The following is an 8,300-nucleotide window of genomic DNA, read 5'->3' as shown; positions in this document are numbered from 1 at the left end:
TTATATTTATATTGTATTTTATGCTTCAGGCGTTGACTTCTGAGGCCGCAGCTATTCGATGTGGTGGAAGAACGCCATAGAGTGAAGGCTAGGTTGCCCGGAACGTAGAAATGACCATAACTTTCATACTGGTTGCAATTATTCGTTTTATATGATGGAAGAACTGTAGTATTTATATTGTATTTTATGTTGCTGGCGTTCACTTCTAAGGCCCTAACTATTCGATCTGGTGGAGCAACGCCCTAGAGTGAAGCCTAGGTTGCACGGAACGTAGAAATGACCATCACTTTCAAACTGGTTGCAATTATTCCTGTTATATGATGGATAACTGTTGTATTTTTATTGCATTTTATGCTTCGGGCACTGACTTCTAAGGTCCTACCTATTCAATCTGTTGGAGCAACGCCCTAGGGTGAAGCCTAGGTTGCGCGGGAAGTAGAAATGGCAATAACTTTCACACTGGTTGCAATTATTCGTTTTATACGATGGAAAAGCTGTGGCATCTTTATTGTAATTTATGCTTCTGTCGTTGGCGTCTAAGGCCGTAGCTATTAGATGTGGTGGAGCGACGCACCAGAGTGACGCCTAGGTTGCCCGGAACGTGGAATGACCATTACTTTCGCAATGTTTGCAATTATTCATTTTATACGGTGGAAAAACTGTTGTACTTATATTGTATTTTATGCTTCTGGCGTTGACTTCTTATGCCCTAACTATTCCATCTGGTGGAACAACGCCCTAGGGTGAAGCCTAGGTTGCCCGCATCGTAGAAATGGAAATAACTTTCACACCGGTAGCAATTATTCGTTTTATACGATAGAAAAACAGTTCTATTTATTTTGTATTTTACGCTTCGGCCGTTGACTTCTAAGGCCCTAGCTGTTCGATCTGGTGGAACATCGCCCTAGAGTGAAGCCTAGGTTGCCCGGAACGTAGAAATGACCATATCCTTCACATTGGTTGCTACTATTCGTTCTATACGATGGAAAAACTGTTATATGTATATTGTATCAGATGCTTCTGGCGTTGACTTCTTAGGCCCTAACAATTCGATCTGGTGGAACAACGCCCTGGGGTGAAGCCTAGGTTGCCGGAACGTAGAAATGACCATAACTTTCACACTGGTTGCTGTTATTCGTTTTATACGATGGAAAAACTGTTGTATTTATATTGTATTATATGCTTCTGGCGTTGACTTTTAATGCACTAACTATTCGATCTGGCGGAGCAACGCCCTAGAGTGAACCCGAGGTTTCCCGGAACATAGAAATGACCATCACTTTCAAACTGGTTGCAATTATTCCTGTTATATGATGGAAAAGCTGTTGTATTTTTATTGCATTTTATGCTTCGGGCGTTGACTTCTAAGGCCCTAACTATTCAATCTGTTGGAGCAACGCCCAAGGGTGAAGCCTAGGTTGCCCGGAAAGAAGAAATGACGTTAACTTTCATACTGGTTGCAATTATTCGTTTTATATGATGGAAAAACTGTTGTATTTATATTGCATTTTATGCTTCTGGCGTTGACTTCTGAGGCCGCTGCTATTGGATGTGGTGGAAGAACGGCATAGAGTGAAGCCTAGGTAGCCCGGAACGTAGGAATGTCCATATCTTTCACACAGTTTGCAATTATTCATTTTATACGATGGCAAAGCTGTTGTATTTATATTGTATTTTATGCTTCTGGCTTTGACTTCTTAGGCACTAACTATTCGATCAGGTGGAGCGATGCCTCAGAGTTAAGTCCCGGATGCCCGAAACGCCGAAATGATCATTACTCTCACGCTTGTTGCAACTATTCCTGTTATAGGATGGAAAGACTGTTGTATTTTTATTGTATTTTATACTTCAGGCGTTGACTTCTGAGGCCGTAGCTATTCGCTGTGGTGGAAGAACGCAATACAGTGAAGCCTAGGTTGCCCGGAACGTAGAAATGACCATTGCTTTCACACTGTTTGCAATTATTCCTTTTATACGATGGAAAACCTGTTGTATTTATATCGTATTTTATGCTTCTGGCGTTGACTTCTTAGGCCCTAACTATTCCATCTGGTGGAACAACGCCCTAGGGTGAAGCCCAGGTTGCCTGGAAAGCAGAAATAACAATAACCTTCACACTGCTAGCAATTATTCGTTTTATACGATGGAAAAACTGTTCTATTTATTTTGTATTTAATGCTTCGGGCGTTGACTTCTAAGGCCCTAACTGTTTGATCTGGTGGAGCAACGTCCTAGAGAGCAGCCTAGGTTGCCTGGAACGTAGAAATGACCATCCCTTTCTCACGGGTTGCAATTATTCCTGTTATAGGATGGAAAGACTGTTGTATTTTTATTGTATTTTATACTTCAGGCTTTGACTTCTGAGGCCGTAGCTATCCGATGTGGTTGAAGAACGCCATACAGTGAAGCCTAGGTTGCCCGGAACGTAGAAATGACCATAACTTTCACACTGGTAGCAATTATTCGTTTTATACAATGGAAAAACTGTTCTGTTTATTGTGCATTTTATGCTTCGGGCGTTGACTTCTAAGGCCCTAACTGTTTGATCTGGTGGAGCAACGCCCTAGAGTGAAGCCTAGGTTGCCCGGAACGTAGAAATGACCATAACTTTCACACTGGTTGCTATTATTCGTTCTATACGATGGAAAAACTGTTGTATTTATATTGTATTTTAAGCTTCTGGCGTTGACTTCTAAGGCACTACCTATTCGATCTGGTGGAGCAACGCAACAGAGTGAAGCCTAGGTTGCCCGGAACGTAGAATTGGCCATCACTTTGAAACTGGTTGCAATTATTCCTGTTATATGATGGAAAAACTGTTGTATTTTTAATGCATTTTATGCTTCGGGCATTGACTTCTAATGCCCTAACTATTCAATCTCTTGGAGCAACGCCCTAGGGTGTAGCCTAGGTTGCCCGGAAAGTAGAAATGACCATAACTTTCACACTGGTAGCAATTATTCGTTTTATACGATGGAAAAACTGTTGTATTTATATCGTATTTTATGCATCTGGCGTTGACATCTTAGGCTCTAACTATTCCATCTGGTGGAACAACGCCCGAGGGTGAAGCCTAGGTTGCCCGGAACGTAGAAATGACCATCACTTTCAAACTGGCTGCAATTATTCCTGTTATATGATGGAAAATCTGTTGTATTTTTATTGCATTTGATGTTTCGGGCATTGACTTTTAAGGTCCTAACTATTCAATCTGTTGGAGCAACGCCCTAGGGCGAAGCCTAGGTTGCGCGGAAAGTAGAAATGACAATAACTATCACACTGGGTGCAATTACACGTTTTATATGATGGAAAGACTGTTGTATTTATATTGTATTTTATGTTTCTGGCGTTCACTTCTTAGGCCCTAACTATTCGATCTGGTGGAACAACGCCCTAGGGTGAAGCCTAGGTTGCCCGGAACGTAGAAATTACCATAACTTTTACACTGGTAGCAATTATTCGTTTTATACAATGGAAAAACTGTTCTGTTTATTTTGTATTTTATGCTTCGGGCGTTGACTTCTAAGTTCCTAACTGTTTGATCTGGTGGAGCAACGCCCTGGAGTGAAGCCTAGGTTGCCCGGAACGTAGAAATGACCATAACTTTCACACTGGATGCTATCATTCGTTCTATACGATGGAAAAACTGTTATATTTATTATGTATCTTATGCTTCTGGCGTTGACTTCTTAGGCCCTAACAATTCGATCTGGTGGAACAACGCCCTGGGGTGAAGCCTAGGTTGCTCGGAATGTAGAAATGACCATAACATTCACACTGGTTGAAATTATTCGTTTTATACGATGGAAAGACTGTAGTACTTATATCGTATTTTATGCTTCTGGCGTTGACTTCTTATGCCCTAACTATTCCATCTGGTGGAACAACGCCCTAGGGTGGAGCCTAGGTAGCCCGGAACGTAGAAATGACCATCACTTCCATACTGGTAGCAATTATTCGTTTTATACGATGGAAAAACTGTTTTATTTATATTGTATTTTATGCTTCTGGCGCTGACTTCTAAGGCTCTAACTATTCGATATGGTGGAGCAACGCCCTAGAGTGAAGCCTAGGTTGCCCGGAACGTGGAATGACCATTACTTTCGCAATGTTTGCAATTATTCATTTTATACGATGGAAAAACTGATGTACTTATATTGTATTTTATGCTTCTGGCGTTGACTTCTTAGGCCCTAACAATTCGATCTGGTGGTACAACGCCCTAGAGTGAAGCCTAGGTTGCCTGGAACGTACAATTGACCATCACTTTCACACTGGTTGCAATTGTTCCTGTTATAGGACGGAAAGACTGTTGTTTTTTTATTGTATTTTATGCTTCTGGCGTTGTCTTCTGAGGCCGTTGCTATTCGATGTAGTGGAAGAACGCCATAGAGTGAAGCCTAGGTTGTCCGGAACGTATAAATGACCTTAACCTTCATACTGGATGCAATTATTCGTTTTATACGATGGAAAAACTGTTATATCTATATTGTATTTTATGCTTCTGGCGTTGACTTATAAGGCACTAACTACTCGATCTGGTGGAGCAACACCCTAGAGAGAAGCCTAGGTTGCCCGGAACGTAGAAATGACCATCACTTTCAAACTGGTAGCAATTATTCCTGTTATATGATGGAAAAACTGTTGTATTTATATTGTATTTTATGCTTCGGGCGTTGACTGCTAAGGCCCTAACTATTCAATCTGTCAGATCAACGCCCTAGAGTGAAGCCTAGGTTGCTCGGAATGTAGAAATGACCATAACATTCAGGCTGGTTGAAATTATTCGTTTAATACGGTGGAAAAGCTGTTGCATCTTTATTGAATTTTATGATTCTGGCGCTGACTTCTAAGGCCCTAACTATTCGATCTGGTGGAGCAACGCCCTAGAGTGAAGCCTAGGTTGCACGGAACGTAGAAATGACCATCACTTTCAAACTGGTTGCAATTAATCCTTTTATACGATGGAAAAACTGTTGTATTTTTATTGCATTTTATGCTTCCGGCGTTGACTTCTAAGGCCCTAACTATTCAATCTGTTGGAGCAACGCCCAAGGGTGAAGCCTAGGTTGCCCGGAAAGAAGAAATGACGTTAACTTTCATACTGGTTGCAATTATTCGTTTTATATGATGGAAAAACTGTTGTATTTATATTGCATTTTATGCTTCTGGCGTTGACTTCTAATGCACTAACTATTCGATCTGGCGGAGCAACGCCCTACAGTGAAGCCGAGGTTTCCCGGAACGTAGAAATGACCATCACTTTCAAACTGGTTGCAATTATTCCTGCTATGTGACGGAAAAGCTGTTGTACTTTTATTGCATATTATGCTTCGGGCATTGACTTCTAAGGCCCTAACTATTCAATCTGTTGGAGCAACGCCCTATGGTGTAGCCTAGGTTGCCCGGAACGTAGAAATGACCATCACTTTCAAACTGGTTGCAATTATTCCTGTTATATGATGGAAAAACAGTAGTATTTTCATTGCATTTTATGCTTCGGGCGTTGACTTCTAAGGCCCTAACTATTCAATCTGTTGGAGCAACGCCCTAGGGTGTAGCCTAGTTTGACCGGAAAGTAGAAATGACCACAAACTTTCATACTGGTTGCAATTACTCGTTTTATATGATGGAAAAACTGTTGTATTTATATTGTATTTTATGCTTCTGGCGTTCACTTCTTAGGCCCTAACTATTCGATCTGGTGGAACAGCGCCCTAGGGTGAAGCCTAGGTTGCCCGGAACGTAGAAATGACCATAACTTTTACACTGGTAGCAATTATTCGTTTTATACAATGGACAAACTGTTCTATTTATTTTGTATTTTATGCTTCGGGCGTTGACTTCTTAGGCCCTAACAATTCGATCTGGTGGAACAAAGCCCTAGAGTGAAGCCTAGGTTGCCTGGAACGTACAAATGACCATCACTTTCACAAGGGTTGCAATTATTCCTGTTATAGGATAGAAATACTGTTGTATTTCTATCGTATTTTATGCTTCAGGCGTTGACTTCTTAGGGCTGCAGCTATTCGATCTAGTGGAAGAACGCCATAGAGTGAAGCCTAGGTTGCCCGGAACGCAGAAATGACCATAACTTTCATACTGGTTGCAATTATTCGTTTTATATGATGGAACAACTGTTGTATTTATATTGTATTTTTGCTGCTGGCGTTCACTTCTTAGGCCCTAACTATTCGATCTGGTGGAACAACGCCCTGGGGTGAAGCCTAGGTTGCCGGAACGTAGAAATGACCATCACTTTCAACCTGGTTGCAATTATTCCTGTTATATGATGGAAAAACTGTTGTATTTATATTGTATTTTATGCTTCGGGCGTTGACAGCTAAGGCCCTAACTGTTCAATCTGTTGGATCAACGTCCTAGAGTGAAGCCTAGGTTGCTCGGGATGTAGAAATGACCATAACATTCACACTGGTTGAAATTATTCGTTTAATACGGTGGAAAAGCTGTTGCATCTTTATTGTATTTTATGATTCTGGCGTTGACTTCTAAGGCCCTAACTATTCAATCTGGCGGAGCACCGCCCCAGAGTGAAGCCGAGGTTTCCCGGAACGTAGAAATGACCATCACTTTCAAACTGGTTGCAATTATTCCTGTTATATGATGGAAAAACTGTTGTATTTTTAATGCATTTTATGCTTCCGGCATTGACTACTAAGGCCCTAACTATTGAATCTGTTGGAGCAACGCCCTAGGGTGTAGCCTAGGTTGCCCGGAAAGTAGAAATGACCATAACTTTCGTACTGGTTGCAATTATTCGTTCTATACGATGGAAAAACTGTTGTATTTATATTGTATTTTAAGCTTCTGGCGTTGACTTCTAAGGCACTAACTATTCGATCTGGTGGAGCAACGCAATAGAGTGAAGCCTAGGTTGCCCGGAACGTAGAATTGGCCATTACTTTCAAACTGGTTGCAATTATTCCTGTTATATGATGGAAACACTGTTGTATTTTTATTGCATTTTATGCTTCGGGCGTTGACTTCTAAGGCCCTAACTATTCAATCTGTTGGAGCAACGCCCTAGGGCTGAAGCCAAGGTTTCTCGGAAAGTACAAATGACCATAAGTTTCATACTGGTTGCAATTATTCGTTTTATACGATGGAAAAACTGTTGTATTTTTATTGTATTTTATGCTTCTGGCGATGACTTCTAAGGCACTAACTATTCGATCTGGTGGAGCAACGCCCTAGGGTGTAGCCTAGGTTGCCCGTAAAGGAGAACTGACCATAACTTTTACACTGGTAGCAATTATTCGTTTTATACGATGGAAAAACTGTTTTATTTATATTGTATTTTATGCTTCTGGCGCTGACTTCTAAGGCTCTAACTATTCGATATGGTGGAGCAACGCCCTAGAGTGAAGCCTAGGTTGCCCGGAACGTGGAATGACCATTACTTTCGCAATGTTTGCAATTATTCATTTTATACGATGGAAAAACTGATGTACTTATATTGTATTTTATGCTTCTGGCGTTGACTTCTTAGGCCCTAACAATTCGATCTGGTGGTACAACGCCCTAGAGTGAAGCCTAGGTTGCCTGGAACGTACAATTGACCATCACTTTCACACGGGTTGCAATTATTCCTGTTATAGGACGGAAAGACTGTTGTATTTTTATTGTATTTTATGCTTCTGGCGTTGTCTTCTGAGGCCGTTGCTATTCGATGTAGTGGAAGAACGCCATAGAGTGAAGCCTAGGTTGTCCGGAACGTAGAAATGACCTTAACCTTCATACTGGATGCAATTATTCGTTTTATACGATGGAAAAACTGTTATATCTATATTGTATTTTATGCTTCTGGCGTTGACTTATAAGGCACTAACTACTCGATCTGGTGGAGCAACACCCTAGAGAGAAGCCTAGGTTGCCCGGAACGTAGAAATGACCATCACTTTCAACCTGGTTGCAATTATTCCTGTTATATGATGGAAAAACTGTTGTATTTATATTGTATTTTATGCTTCGGGCGTTGACAGCTAAGGCCCTAACTGTTCAATCTGTTGGATCAACGTCCTAGAGTGAAGCCTAGGTTGCTCGGGATGTAGAAATGACCATAACATTCACACTGGTTGAAATTATTCGTTTAATACGGTGGAAAAGCTGTTGCATCTTTATTGTATTTTATGATTCTGGCGTTGACTTCTAAGGCCCTAACTATTCAATCTGGCGGAGCACCGCCCCAGAGTGAAGCCGAGGTTTCCCGGAACGTAGAAATGACCATCACTTTCAAACTGGTTGCAATTATTCCTGTTATATGATGGAAAAACTGTTAT

Source organism: Calliopsis andreniformis, unplaced genomic scaffold (genome assembly GCF_051401765.1).
Source record: "Calliopsis andreniformis isolate RMS-2024a unplaced genomic scaffold, iyCalAndr_principal scaffold0063, whole genome shotgun sequence".
Lineage (NCBI taxonomy): Eukaryota > Metazoa > Arthropoda > Insecta > Hymenoptera > Andrenidae > Calliopsis > Calliopsis andreniformis.
The sequence above is the reverse complement of the archived record's forward strand: the minus strand, read 5'-3'. Positions refer to the sequence as shown.